At 31.1% G+C, this 16,460-nt stretch overlaps 1 protein-coding gene across 1 annotated transcript in view; it reads right to left on the bottom strand.

Annotated features, from left to right (window-relative positions):
• Positions 1-16,460, bottom strand: part of LOC115884917 (serine protease lint) — a 51,719-nt gene that overhangs the window by 22,833 nt on the left and 12,426 nt on the right. The gene's annotated exons all lie outside the window — the stretch shown is intronic.

Genomic DNA, 16,460 nt, shown 5'->3' with positions numbered 1-16,460 from the left:
GACTTCGTTCGCGTCGAATTAATCATTTGTAATGGTGATGATAAAGCAAAGCAATCATTTCCATTAACATACAAACTGGATAAAATTTTCTCACATTTATATGGCGATATTATTATATAACTTGGTAATATTTGAGGGGTAGTTTCATCTCGTTGGAATTTGACTTTCCAAAAATCTGTTTGCCAAAAATAAGCTTTTTACGTCAAGCAGTTTAAGCAGAATTTAAGAAATTACCCAACTTTTTGGAACACCCTGTATGATTTTTAAAAAATTTCAAAATATGTAAAAAAAACAAATTAATTATGCTTGTCCAAGCGTTTTCCCGAAAGACTGACCGTTTTTTAAATAACAAATATTGTAATATTTGAGGGGCGTTTTCACCCTCTTGTAATTTGAGATTCGAAAAACCCCTCCTTATCGAACCTCTACACCCCACAGTCAATCCGTTTGCCAAAAATCAGCTTTAAACGTCAAGTACCGTATGATCGAATAAAAACGGCGTCAGCGATGGCTATGAAATGAAGATCGCTGTCATTTTATATGTAAAATTATATGGGAAATGTCATCGATCGTCATTTCCAAGCCAACTGGACGCCATTTTTTTTCGATCATACGGTAGTTTAAGCAGAATCGTGATTACTCAATGGTCATATTTTATAAAACACCCTGTATACATTTATAAAAAATCTTAAAATAAAAAAAATGATAGTTTCACCCCCTTAGATTTCGAGTTTCGAAAAATCCCTTCTTATCGAACTTATCGCGCTTTAAGCAGGATCGTGATTAATCAATGACCAGATTCTTCGAAACACCCGGTATACATTTTTAAAAAATCTTAAAATATGTAGAAAAACAAAATAAAATATACGTGTTTAAGCGTTTTTTCGGAAACTTGACCGTTTTTTAAATAAAAAATATTGTAATATTTGAGGGGTGGTTTCACCCTCTTGAAACTGGGATTTCGGAAAATCCCTTCTTATCGAACCTCAACACCCTAGAATCAACCTGTATGCCAAAATTGAGCTTCTTACGTTTAGTGGTTTGGGCAGGATCGTGATTAATCAGTATGTCAGTCACTTAAGGATTTTATATATTAGTATAGATTATTTGGGGAATGTCAACGATCGTCATTTCCAAGCCAACTGAACGCTGTTTTTTTTTTTCGATCATACGGTATCTTTGTAATATTTTCTGACATAATATTATATTATATATCCCCATTTTTGTTTGACATTTATATTTTAGTCAAACAACTATTTTACCAGTGGAATGTAAATATCAGAAATATAGAAATAATATTTGTGTTTCAACATTGTTCCAGGGAGATTTATTTTTTTTTGATCTCTTAATAATAAAGTAAAAATTGGAAATGTTTGCTTTTAATTAATTTTATATTTTCACAATTTCATCCTGTTATACGTATTTTATATCAAAGAATATTCTAGTACTTTGATTTTACACACGAGCTGCGTTTCATTTTATTTTTACTGCAACCTAAAAATATAATAAAAACTTGCGTAGGTACCTTATGTATACTCAAATTCATATATTTTTAATGTAACTTATATATTTATTAATAAAATAGGTAGATATATGTACATTAGGGTGTCCGTTATTTACAAAGTTGATAATTTCTCTCACGACGGCCTCTAAATTTTTAGTTTATTGTCTAAAAAAATATAACAGACCATTGTAAACCCTTAATATTCACAATAAACCTTGCCCCAAAGACGTTTCATTTCCCATTTTTTGCAAATATTTTTTTTTCTCTCGATTTTTTTTTCTTGCAGCCATGACAATAACATATTCTTATACAGAATTGAACTCTCTCCAAAAAAGGTCTCTTACAATTTTTCGATAAACCTACTCCTTCAAAAGTTATTCACGGTTAAAGTTAACAACTCGGAAAATTCCTAAATTCTTCAACTTTTTTGACAAATTTAATCTATTACTGTAAAAATATACAATTCTGGTGGTGTGTTAAGGTTGGGAATTAAGAAATCTTCAAGTCTAATGAAGTTTAAACCATTTAAGTATAGCTGATTTCTTTTAATAAACATTTTAAACAATTTCACTTAGTTAGCCTTTGCTCTCAGAAATGTGAAACTGTCACATCCAAACTTTGTAGATTAAAATAAGCAAAAATTGTAAATATGGATTTTTCAAATGAAGAAAAGCGTGTAGGATTATTGGTTCAACTTTTCTTGACCATACGTTTTCGAGGATACGTTGACCGGTGAATGTTTCGTTTTCTTGAGAACGGTTTTCAAGACATGTTAGGAAAGTTAAATTTAGTTATAGCCAATTCTTATCTAAACCTAATTTAAAACCTAATTTATTACAAATACTTAATTTTTTTGCTAAATTGTAAAGAAAACTTTAAACTTTTTGTCAGGAGCCGTCTTGGAAAACTCTTTAAACAAAGAACGGGGCATTTTCCGGGCTTCGGCTGTTACAGCAAGTCATTTTTCTCCGTCCCAAGTTTTATTTTTACACTTTTTTCGGCTTTTTTCTTATTTTCCTTCCGGGAAAGTCGAAACTTTAGCCTCCAAGTTTCAGTTTTCCACATTATTAAAAAGAAACTGGATGATTTAGTGTTATATATGTTCGGAGCCGTTCAAAAACTAAGTTTTTTTTCTAGTTCTTGGCGTTAAAATGTTTTTAGACAGTGTGTTTTAAAAGCATGTACCATCTCTTGTGGGAGATTCATCTCGTAAAAATAAGATTCATTTTTCATATTAACATAGGTCGAATTTTGCTTTTCATAGCTATAGGGGGTTAAAGTCTTTTTTTTTCGATTTATTATAATTTTCTTCCAAGTGCTTTTAGCTATTCGAATTAAATTTTGAGGGTAAAAGTTACTATGAGTGCGACATATTTTATACACATATTCATCAGAGACGTGCATATGAGTTATCACTGGAATATTTTTCTAAGAAATATGTGCACCACTGACTTTTTTACTCTTGTTAGCAAAATTGTGTAGACCCAGATCTCCCTGAGACTGTAAGATAAGTTATAACTCAAGATAGGGAACATAAGAAACACGGTTCTCGACAGTATTTTTTTAACTGTCAGTATGTGTAGACGGGACTTAAGTTTCTGATGGTACTACCTTGCGACGCATTCCTTCGCGTCCGCGTTCGTTTGGTTCGGTCGACTTGACTCGGTCGATGGCCACTGAGGCAGGTCGATAAGGAGGCCAATCGACGCTTCAAGTGCAGCCACTGCTGTCGTGTCGTCATTTGTACGTGCCTGCGGGCTTTGTACAGCATGGAAGAGCCTTTTAAATTGGACTATAAATATGGAAAGAAAGTGGGTGAAGGACTGTCGAATAAGTTTTCGCTTTCTATCTGTCATCGGGTTCGTGAAAACGGAAGAGGAAAAATATGCACAGAGTAGATATTGAAAATTTTTGATGTCGTTGAGTTGGCATATTGATCTCACGAAAAACAGAAAACGTAAAGAAATGCCAAGTCTGGCAAACCAAATCTTCAATTACAAAAAAAAAATATTGTAGAGATCTCACGTGAAACCAAGTGATTTAACCAAATTTTTGTAATTATAATGACTTAATTTTTTTTGAATTGTATGATTTGTATTGTGTATTTTTTGTTGTTTGTATATATTTTTTTTTGCTTTTGTTTGTTTTGTGATTGCTTTGTCGATGAAGCTGTTTTGGCTTTTTGCACAATAAAGCGTTGTTTTATTTTATTTTTTTTTATTTTATTTTATTTAGTGTCTACAGTATGTCCCTGGATTGTCTTTACTAGAGGAAAAACTTTTTTATTATTGACATTTTGGGAAAACGCATTCTTGATAAGAATTTTTGCTGTGCTTAAATGGTTAATCCCGTTTATATTTACTTTTCCAAGTTTCTATACCGTTTTGGAGAGTATTAAAAAAAGAATACATCGAAATATTGTTGAATTTTATGTCAAAAACTTATTGTTTCTGGTAAAAAAACCTTTCTTACACAAAAAAATTGCGTGTAAAAAACTAATTTTTACGCGTCAAATACTTATTCTTTCTGGTAAAAAAAACTTTTTTACCAAAAAAAAAATATTTTTTACGTGTAAAAAACTATTTGTTACACGTAAGAAACTATTTTTTTACGCGTCAAAAACTTGTTGCTTCTGATAAAAAAAGTTTGTAACGCAAAAAAAAATATTTTTTACGTGTAAAAAACTATTTGTTACATGTAAAAAACTATTTGTTACATGTAAAAAACTAATTTTTACGAGTCAAAAACTTATTGTTTTTGGCAAAAAAAGTTTTTTAGCCAAAAAGGAATATTTTTTCACGTAAGAAACTATTCTTTACGCGTCAAAAACTATTTGTTTCTGTTAAAAAAAAACTTTTTACTCAGAAAAAAACACTTTTTACGCAAAAAAAAAAAATTTTTACGCGTAAGAAAATTCCTTAATTTATTACTTTTTCAACATTTCAAACTACACTTTTTTAAACATTTCCTTCAAATTTTGAATTTAATAGAATCCTCCTAAACAGATGATGTTCTCTATAAAAATACTTTTAGATAATACCCTAAAATGAAAAAAATGCATGCTATTTAATTTATTTTTATTGTATTATTAAATATTTCGTCCGCCTATGACGGGGTCTCATCGTCTCATCTTAAGGTGCGTCCACACCGGCTGCGCCGCGCCGCGCAAGCCATTTTTTTAACATATACTTTTGTGCCCGCTAAAAAAAATACACTTCAAAAGTACATGTTAAAAAAATGTTTTGCGCGGCGCAGCCGGTGTGAACGCACCTTTAGAAATTGCTAAAGACGCTACAGAAAACAAACTGATTTGTTTTCATTTGCGTTTTTTGCGAGATACGCCGAACGCTACATGCCTTTGGTGGGCTACTCTCCTATATTATCCTGTTTATTTGTTTTAGTCGCTACAGACGCTTCACGCTAAAAACGCAAAAATCGCTTTCTGTGTGGCCGTGGGCTAAGTGTATTTAATAAAAATAGTTATATGAAATAGTAGACTATAATAAAAATACATTTTAACCAAAAAAACAAATAAAAGAATCCAACCTGGTTTCTACCGTTAACCGAACAAATCGTATGAGCATAAAATATCACAATACATTTTGTCGTTGTAGGTTAAGAGGTCGCCGGACTATATGGATGACGAATGCCATTGAAATTTAAAATAATTTCCTTTTTTCTTTCTTTTAATCTCACATCCTCGACGACTTAATCGATTCCAAGCTCATTACTGAAACGTTTAGGATATATATAATATTATATATACAAGGTGGCCCATCGAAAACGTTCCGCAAGGCACAGGGCCTATTTTTCATTTGGTCGGGCCCTAGGCCCAAGCAAAAGTTCGGGCAACACTGAAAACTAGAAAATAATAATAACAATTAGGTATTTTGAACTTCTAGTTCAGAAATATTTTAGTACTAGGCAGAATAGCTTTTAGGCATATTAGACTAAAATAAAAACGTGGGGCCCCTCTGAAATCCTACCTATGGCAAAGCATATCTTTATACTTTGGTAGATCATGAGCTCGGCGTTCGCTGGTGAAGCCGCCACGGCTGGTTATTGGTTGTCAAAATCTCCAGTTACGATTACAATAAGTCGATGCAATCCACACTTAGTATAGAAGAAAGTATTACAGCAATAGTTAATGGGCCCCGCGTTTTTATTTTAGTCTAATATGCCTAAAAGCTATTCTGCCTAGTACTAAAATATTTCTGAATTAGTAATTCATTTAAATAAAAAAAATGTTTATTACAGATTATCAAAGCTATGTATAAAAAAAGATTCTTTAAATTCCTTTCCGTATATTTTTAAACGATATATGCAATAATTTTGGCCATGTAATATACCAAATATCGTTATTTTAAATGAAAAAATAAAAAAGTTACATAGCTGAGCCACATTTGAGACGCACCCGGTATAATATTGAGATTCTGGACTGGAAAGTAGGAAACCTTTTTACTATAGAATTCCATGTAATTTTAATGAACAAAAAGGGCAAAATAAACTTTGACGGAGGATGAAAATCAATAGGGCTGTCGAATCCGACCCGGAGCAATAAAGTTAGATTAACAAAGTTTAATTTATACTGAAAATGTTCGAGAACTCCTCCGTGCCGTTAATGAAACTTTGTCTAAATTACTGAAACGCTCGGACTACTTCAAAATGGCCTTTTTATCTATCGAGATTTAACCGTTTTCTAATTTTAGTCACTTTGATATGTAAATCTGGGTTTTCTAAAAAAAAAAAAAAATTGGAATAGAACGTACTAGTTCGGTCGAGCTACAAACAAAAAGGTTAACACACGTTGAAATTTAACGTGGAAGTCAGTATATCCAGAAAATTGAAAATCGAAATATTTCAAAAAAAAAAATTTTTTTTGAGTTCTGCTGTTTAGTCCCAGTGAATATCGAACAGCTCTCTTCTGGAGCTTGAAAATGCGGTCTGAGTCGCACAACACGTACCCCAGAATGGAAGGGTATACCTGAGGTGCGACTCAAAAAGTGCATAATAAACAGTACTAGCCACTGACAAGTTAAGTTCTTTAGAAACAGATCCTAATGCAAAACAGGCAGAGCTCAATTTTTTCGACAAAGCTTCGATATGCATTTCCCATTTCAGAGAATTGTCTATTACAAGCCCTAAGAATTTTACAGATTTTACGACGTCAATGGAGGTGTTGTTAAGTACAAAAGGCTGCAGCGAGTTTTTATACGACAAAGCTTTAGTTTTAGAAATGTCGAGACTCAGGAGGTTCGAATCGTACCAAGATTTAATGGTGATTAAGTCATTTGATATAATCCTATGAAGTGCCGTGACGTCCTTGTTGCTCGAAGTGAAGCTAGTGTCGTCCGCAAAAAGACATATTTTACCACTGATGTTTATGTTAGCAATGTCGTTAATAAAAAGAGGAAACAAAATATGGCCTAGTACTGAGCCATTATATTGGCTTGTTAGAAGACAACTTAGTATCCACCCTCACAAGTTGACTTCTGTTGCTCAGATACGACTTAAACCATTCGAGAGATGTTCCCCTGAACCCATAGTGGTGCAGTTTATTAATTAGGATCTTATGATTTACACAGTCGAACGCCTTAGAAAAATCACAGAAAATTGTTGCTATGGAATGATGGTTATTTAGGCTGGAGTAAACTTTATTAAGGAGGGAAAACATAGCGTCATTTGTGGCCTTGTTGCTTAGAAATCCAAATTGAATTGTTTCCAGTAAGTATTTTGTACTTAAACAGAAAAGATACCAGCCTTCTTTTAACCAACATTTCTATGATCTTAGATAGCGTTGGAAGGAGTGCAATTGGGTGATAGTTAGAAGCTTCATCTTTGTCTCCTCCTTTATGCAGAGGAATGATTATTGCCGTCTTAAGACATTTTGGAAAAAATACCATTTTGGAATGATATGTTTATTAAAGTAGTTAGGTGATTCAGAGTGCTTCCTGGCAGATTCAAAAAATTTTTTAAAGCTAATTGGTTTATAAATGTTTGTTAGTATAATTACTTGATTGATAGACGATGCAATAATGGATATAACTTTCCCACGCATCAATAAACTAGAAAATAAAGCCGTATAATAGCTGGTGAAATGTTAAGCGTCAGCCTGAATAATTCGCACGTTTGGACTTGACCTTGTGCGCTGACCTCTCCCGGAGAAAGTTTTGCTCATAAAGAGGTTCCGTCGACAGAATGGAAATAAATGGTGAACTTATAGCTTATGTTGTGTACACAGGCGTAAAATATGCTTGACTGCCAACCTCAATTTTCAATCAATTGGAGCTCACATCTGTCGTGAGACCTTTGGAATTTAATGTCTTGTTTTACTTCTACTTTTAGTGATTCGTACTGCTTATACACTGTGTGCAAGAATGTACAGGGTGGGTCAAATTCGACGCTTTTAAATGGAAACACCCTTTTCTATAGGAGATAGACGCAAACTAATATCGGTGTCTGGAGCTCAATTTTCATTAAAAACATGATGGTGAAAAGGGCACATCAATATCTGTTACCGTTTCGGAGTTACGGGGTGTTTTTCAAAAATGTGCATTTTTAACAAATCGCTGTAACTTTTTTGCTATGGAAAATTTTGTATTTCTATGAAAACATTTCCAAAGCACCTTTTTACGTAGAATTTAATCGTTTAAGTATAATTTTTTTAAAATTAATAATTTAAGAGTTATCAACAGAAAAATTGATTTTTTATTTGGGACACCCTCTATATTTTGAATTAATTGAAAAGGATTTAAAATTACCTTGCAAAAATATAGCACACTTGATATTTTGTTATAATCCCCTTCGAAATACAGAATTTTTAAAAGTTCGCCACTTTTGACTAGTAGGTTTTGGACCCCTTATTGATGATAATTGGAACTTTTTTTTAAAGGAACTCGAAAACATATTTTTCCAGCAAGACGACGCACCGAATAAATAAATAGCTAACCAAGATCCCAGAGGCCTGTCGAGGCCGCCTGACTTAGTGCCATGGATCTAATCCTATGGATATATTTGCGGAAGAATAAAGGTTCCTTATTCTTCCGTATAATCTAGACCAGAATTAGAAATACTTAGCAGTTATGAGAGGGTATCTTTCACACCTACTGAGTTAATGAATTCCGCGAGAAATGTTCAAAAACTGTCCCGTCTGTCCATAACAGAAGACGGTCGATATGTCGAACAACTGTAGCAAAATCTCATGTCTTGGTTTGCTATTTATTTTTATTGTTATTAGATGTAGTTGAAATGTGTTGATGTTGGTTAAATATATTTTAAATTGTTATAAAATTCTGCATCTCTCATAGCAAATATTATTTTCGTTTTAAGTGATGCTCACAGCTAGATTTTTTTTGCATTACAGCCGGTGCCGTTCAAAGCCTACTTATTTAAAGCGGGCGAATTTTTATATACTCTATATCTCGAAGAGGAATCAAGCAAAATATCAAGTGTGTTATATTTTTAGAAAGGTAATTTTAAATTATTTTCAATAAATTAAAAATATATAGGGTGTCCCATAAATAAAATCAAATTTTCTGTTGATAATTTTTAAATTATTAATTTTAAAAAAATTATACTTAAACCATTAAATTCTACGTAAAAAGTGCGTTGGAAATATTTTCATAAAAATACAAAATTTTCCATAGCAAAAAAGTTAAAGCGATTTGTTAAAAATGCATATTTTTGAAAAACACCCCGTAACACCGAAACGGTAACAGATATCGATATGCGGTTTTCACCATCATGTTTTTGACAAAAATTGAGCTCCAGACACCGATATTAGTTTTCGTCTATCTCCTATAGAAAAGGGTGTTTCCATTTAAAAGCGTCGAATTTGACCCACCCTGTACAGGGTGAGCGGAACTCGATGTCTCACCTCTATTATGAGAAAACGAAAAATAATTTAAAAAAATCTGAAAAGAGGTTTTTAAATGGGACTAAATAAACTATATTTTAAGCCAAATTTCCATATTTCTCCATATTTGGAAATTTATATAATGACGTCATCAATTTTTATTTTCCCAGAAACATACCTAATTCGCAATCATCACGATTTAAACAAGTAGCCTTTGGAAAAAAAATAGAAAAGTCGCGTCTGTCAATAATTAAGCATTTTTAATTTGTGCTGTTTAGTAATTTTACCTTACACTGTCATGAAACAAAATATATTATAACTATTACAACAGAAACAACATATTATACAGGCAATCACTACATCACATTTTCAATATGCCCACATCCTACTTCTAAAAACTTATCCAATCTACGCCTTACTTCTCTCACTGAAGCCTTAAAAAGCATTTCTCTAGATAGTCGTCGCAAGCATTTCTAATTTTTTCTTTTAAATGTTCCAAATGAATACCTAGATGGTGTTTTGTAAATTTTATTTTTTAGAGTTCCCCACAAGAAGAAGTCTATGTTCAAGCAACCACGATTGTCATTATCTAAGTTTATCATTATTTGGGCAATATAATTAATTCTTCGGTGTTGATGTTCGTCTAAAAAGTGGTGTTCTAAGTTGTGAAGTTTATAATCATGATAACCGTTTTTTTATTTTTTCGCACAGAACTGTATTTCAAATTAGCGGGATTAAAGCAATCAATCCCGTGGATCCGCAAAATTGCCGGATTGTAAACAATAAACGCTCTTCTTTTCTCTCTCCTATTTTGGGATGCGGTTTGGACCAGGTTTTAGACGCATCTATTGTGATTAAGATGCTATGTGGTTTTCGAAAATATATTTAGCGAATTCTCGTATACAGAGTATTTTATAATAGTGTACAAATTTGGTTAAGAATTTTTTCTACCGAAAATTTACAGTTTTTGAAAAATCGAAATTTTAACTATGTACGACTAATCTGTATTGAAATTAGAAAAAAAAATTTTTAATTTTTTGTTTTAAAGAAAATGCGAGTTTTTTCGAAAAATATGCATTTATAGTCATACATTTGGTCCTAAATGGTACAAAAGGCATTGTACATTTTGCATACAATATACTGATATAGCGTGTATCTTAAACTAGCTGAACAGAAATTTGGACCGATGTATACAGGATGTTCAAAAAATATATTTAATATTAAATAAACTTAAATTTTATTATAATTTATCTACTTATTTTATAAATAAAAATATTATTTTGATGTTGAAGGTTTTTTTTTAATTTGTGTTAGTTATCTGCTTTTAGATACACTCTATATTAATAATTTTTTGGCATATGCAGAACGTACAAAGCTTTTTGTACCATTTAGGACCATCGTATGACTAAAAATGCATATTTTTCGAAAAAACGTCGTATTTTCCTTAAAACAAAAAAAAAATAAAAACCGATCAAATTGTTTTCTTCTAATTTCAATACAGATTAGTCGTACTTGGTAAAAATTTCGATTTTTTAAAAACTGTAAATTTGCGGTAAAAAATATTCTTAACCAAATTTTCACACTCTTATAAAACACCCTGTATACGAGAATTCGCTAAATATATTTTCGAAAATCACATAGTATCTTAATCACAATAGATGCATCTAAAACCTGGTCCAAACCGCATCCCAAAATCTTTTTTAGTTCAAGAGATATTCAACTTTAAATTTACCCTAAAATTTTGCTTGTCCCGATAATTATGTCCGGCAGTTTATTTGACGAAATTGTCCACAAGTACTAGCTAAACGCTTTTCTTCACTTATGCACGCCAGAAAGAAATCTAATAATTAACCTGTTATGGCTAAACCGTAAGAGGAATCCCCTGGTGTCGATCCCGCAGATCCAGCACGGTAAATCCCGCAAATTTGATCCCGCGGAATCACAGAGGGATCCCGCATTTGCAGGATTGCATTCCCTAGTCAGAATTGACCATCATTTTAATGATCTGCTGATGATTAAAAAATGATAAACCATGGTTAGCGAAACGCGCGTCCAGTGTAAAAGTAAAAGTGGTTTGGTGTATTGTGGTGGTTTAGTGTTTTATTTTTATTTTGCTGTGTAACACCAAAAGTTCCAACCCTGAACTGTAACCAATTTAAGGATTTCAAAAGCTTAGAATGAAGAAATTACTACATATTTCTTCCTAATCATTTTTCATTATACAGGGTTATTATATTGTAGCTAAACGATTATATTTTTACAAATTGTAAGTTTTGGGTTCGATGAAGGACTATTAGAGGTACAATTTAAAAATAATTTTACAAGATACAGAGTGTCTCAAATAAATAAAAAATATCAAAGTTGTATTTTTTTAAATGGAACACCCTGTATATTATTACATTTCTAGTTTCTACGATTAAAATAAAGGTAAATTTGTTTAAGGTTTATTATACTTAAACCTTACCGTTTTTGAAATATTTTCAATTTTGTGAAATTGCAGTAAAAATTTTAAGGCATCATTTCTCCAAGGGTATCAAAGTTTTCAATACTAAATATTTACTGAAGTTTATTTATCGATCAGTTATTGTGTTGCAATAATAAAAATTATACTACCTTATACAGAGTGTCTAAAAATTTATTTTAAATAATTTCTAGCTTTAAACGCCAGTAACTTCTTTAATTTAAATGGAACGCCCTGTATATTTTAGGAGAATCAGATGCACAATTTAATTGTCTGTCAAATTGTATTATACCATTTTTTACCTATCCCTTCAAGTTTTCATAGAAAATGCCTTTTCTTATAATTTGGACCTCATTTATCAATATACACATGGAATGTTGACATTTTAGATTGTTTTTTAAATGTACAAAATGTACAGGCTAGTAATATTATCGATTTTAACAAAACGATAATATTACTAGCCCATTTATATGCAAAAGACTATTTAAATTTTTAAAAAACTGTATACCATTAATTAAATATAATACTATTATTTCCGCCCATATAATAATTAATAACATACTTAATTGTGTTCGTTAATAAATTATTCTAAATAAATCTGGATTTCAGTCAGAAATCATTATAATAATAAGTTATCAAAATGAACGTCTCTGTTGTTATAAATAAGCATTTATTAAAAAAATGAAATATCATTTTAAGGTGTTACTTTTACCACCCTGTCTAATACACATACAAAACTCAGTTTTTTAGTATTTGGGGCAATTATTATTAATCAACGCAAACAGTCAGTTAATGTAGTTTGAATACTGGAATCATATTAATTGGTCCTCTTTAACAAATATTTAAACAGTTTTTTTATTTTTAATGAAATAAACGAATTATATTGACAATATTAGTATCTGTACTCTTTAAAAATTTGGTACATCTTTAAGAATAATCTAAAATGTCAATATTCCATGGATATATTGATAAATAAGTTCTAAATTACAAGAAAATGCATTTTCTACGGAAACTTAAAGAGATAGGTAAAAAATGGTATAATACAATTTGATAGACAATTAAATTGTGCATCTGATTCTCCTAAAATATACAGGGCGTTCCATTTAAATTAAAGAAGTTATTGCCGTTTAAAGCTAATAATTATTTAAAATAAATTTTTAGACACTCTGTATAATGTAGTATTATTTTTATTATTGCAACACAATAACTGATCAATAAATAAACTTCAGTAAATATTTAGTATTAAAAACTTTGATACCCTTGGAGAAATGAAGCCTTGAAATTTTTACTGCAATTTCCCAAAATTGAAAATATTTCAAAAACGGTAAGGTTTAAGTATAATAAACCTTAATCAAATTTATCTTTATTTTAATCGTAGAAACTAAAAATGTAATAATATACAAGGTGTTCCATTTAAAAAAATACAACTTTGATATTTTTTACTTATTTGGGACACTCTGTATCTTGTCAAATTATTTTTAAATTGTACCTCTAATAGTCCTTCATCGAACCCAAAACTTACAATTTGTAAAAATCTCATCGTTTAGCTACAATACTCCGTGTCGTATGTGGTGAACAACCCTGTATATTCACGGCAAAACATATAACTGCAAGAAGATATTTTTCTTCTTTTTTTCTTTGCGAGTCTCCACTAAATTTAAGCGAGTATTGTCACTAACAAACAATGACGATACAAATCACGAAAAGAAATATCGAGGTCGCCAAGCACCATCCTCGATTGGCGTGTGTCTGTGTGTAAGTATAACGCCACCATATCATGTATTATTTAACAGTAAACTGGTCGAAAAAACATGCTAATAGACCTTGGGCAGGACCGCATTCAACCCAGAGGCTCCTGAACTACCAATTCGTATAAATGAAAACAGGATTTTTTATTTAAAACAAAACTTTTATTTTTGGTGATAATTTCAAAACATCCCCTAGGAAAATTAAGGAGGCGAGATTTGTTTCCAAACTAACTGTTTGATGTGAACACTCCACTAACTGGACCAGAACCGTTCTGCTTTCCAAGTGGTAACCAACTCAAGGCGGAACTCAAGAACTTGGAAGATTCCATCCGCAACCTGGAATGGAAATCTTGCAATGGTCTAAGACACTCGAAGAAGTTTCTGAGGGCTTATGATCAAGAAAAATCACAGATCTTCCTGGGTCTGAGTAAGAACAATCTTCGGATTGTCACGGGGTTTTTAACAGGACACTGTCTCCTCAATGAACACCTCAGTAGATTGAAACTAAGAAGAAACGGCGAATGCAGATTCTGTGGGGAAGATGGTGAAACACCAGTACACCTCATCACTGAGTGCGCCGAGACGACAACCATTCGTGCCATGAATTTTGGTACGACTGATATTGGAGATGGAGAACTACCCTCTATAAAACCGTTCCAGATACTGGCTTTTGTCAAAGCCCTGGGACTGTATGATGAGTTATGATTCAAGAAAGGGGGACACAATGGATCTGTAAGGTCGAAGTGATTAACCCCCCTCCCACTCATTCTAAATTCTAAAATTCTAACTGTTTGATGTAGTCTTAGATGTACTAGAAATATTTTGTTTTTTGAAATATATTATAATTTAATTTCTTGTACAAACTGCAATTTTTTTAGTGGGAATTAATTTACATTAATGAATGATAATGCCAGATGTTGAAGACCTTTGTGTCCTGTATATTCAACTGTCTATATTCAACACCCTGTATATTCAAAAATCAAATGTGTATTTAACATAATATTTGGTTTAAAACTAATTATTATTAATAATAAGTATCACGATTATAACAATGCTTTTTAAACAGAATATGAGTTTAAAAGTTCCCGTAATATTAATGTAATTACTGGTTTTTACACCTTCTTTTAGGTCGTTAAGAAATTACTTGAGAACAACATAAACAATAAACCAAGTGAAAGACATAATAACTTTCTTGAATGCAATTTGTGTTTAAAATAATATTAGTATGTTAACAACTGTGATCTTAATATACTGTTAATATTGTCTTATATCTATCAAAAATAGTAGATAAAATAGTACTTTAATCGCACGTTTTTTAATTGGTTCCATTTTTGAAAATTTTTGTATTCCTTTTCATAAGTTATTCGGGATTTAAATGGAAGTAGTTTTAAAAACAATCTAAAATGTCAGTATTCCATGGGTATATTGATAAATGAGTTCTAAATTACAAGAAAATGCATTTTCTACGGAAACTTGAAGATATAGGTAAAAAATGGTATAATACAATCTGATAGACAATTAAATTGTGCATCTGATTCTCATAAAATATACAGAGTGTTCCATTTAAATTAAACAAGTTATTGCCGTTTAAAGCTAATAATTATTTAAAATAAATATTTAGACACTCTGTATAAGATAGTAAAATTTTTATTATTGCAACACAATAACTGATCAATAAATAAATTTCAGTAAATATTTAGTATTAAAAACTTTGATACCCTGCGAGAAATGAAGCCTTAAAATTTATACTGCAATTTCACAAAATTGAAAATATTTCAAAAACGGTAAGGTTTAAGTGTAATAGACCTTAATCAAATTTACCTTTATTTTAATCGTAGAAACTAAAAATGTAATAATATACAGGGTGTTCCATTTAAAAAAATACAACTTTGATATTTTTTATTTATTTGGGACACTCTGTATCTTGTAAAAATATTTTTAAATTGTAGCTCTAATAGTCCTTCAACGAACCCAAAACTTACTATTTGTAAAAATCTAATCGTTTAGCTACAATATTCCGTGTCGTATGTGGTGAACAACCCTGTAGAAGTAGGTATTAATTTTTGCGACGTGATTGAAAATGTAAAAAAGTAATTCAAACCAAACCAAGGTATAAATGCAATAAATTTAAAAACTGCGTAATTTTCTAACCATAATCGAAGTCTTAAAATTCAACCAATAAAATTAATATCGTATCATCGTATCGTCGGATAATGGATGCATGAAAATCAAGCTTAAGCACAAAAGTATGAAAATTTATTATTCATATACCGTATGATCGAATAAAAACGGCGTCAACGATGGCTATGAAATGAAGATCGCTATCATTTTATATGCAAAATTATATGGAAAATGTCATCGATCGTCATTTCCAAGCCAACTGGACGCCGTTTTTTTTCGATCATACGGTATTATTAAAAATAGGCATAAACAAAACAATCAAATGTCAAATTCAACGAGCGTAACCATAGTTTCTCGATATATAATCCTGACAAAATTACTTACAAGTTATTACCACTACTTTTCAAGCTTTTTATATTATTTGGAACGTTTAAAATTGTTTAAAAAATTATTTGTGACATTTGAAAAAAAAACAGCATGTTCTATTCGGAGTAAAAATTACTTTTTTACTCCTGTCCTCCTTAACTATTAGCATGCCATTAAGGAACACCCTGTATATTTTTTCATTTGCGAATAAAAATCGTTTAGTACGGGCCTGCAACTGGCATACCGACACACCATTTCAGAATCAAAATTTGCAAAAGTCGTATTTGATCAATGTATAATTTTTTAATGACCTGTAATATTTTATAATGGATGAAGATGATCTAATTCTTCTAATGCTTGTTTAACGTAATATTTATCTTCTAATAACACTTCAATCACTGCTTG

This window comes from Sitophilus oryzae, unplaced genomic scaffold (assembly GCF_002938485.1).
Source record: "Sitophilus oryzae breed Bouriz unplaced genomic scaffold, Soryzae_2.0 scaffold_358_pilon_pilon, whole genome shotgun sequence".
NCBI classification, from domain to species: domain Eukaryota; kingdom Metazoa; phylum Arthropoda; class Insecta; order Coleoptera; family Curculionidae; genus Sitophilus; species Sitophilus oryzae.
The sequence above is the reverse complement of the archived record's forward strand: the minus strand, read 5'-3'. Positions and strand labels throughout refer to the sequence as shown.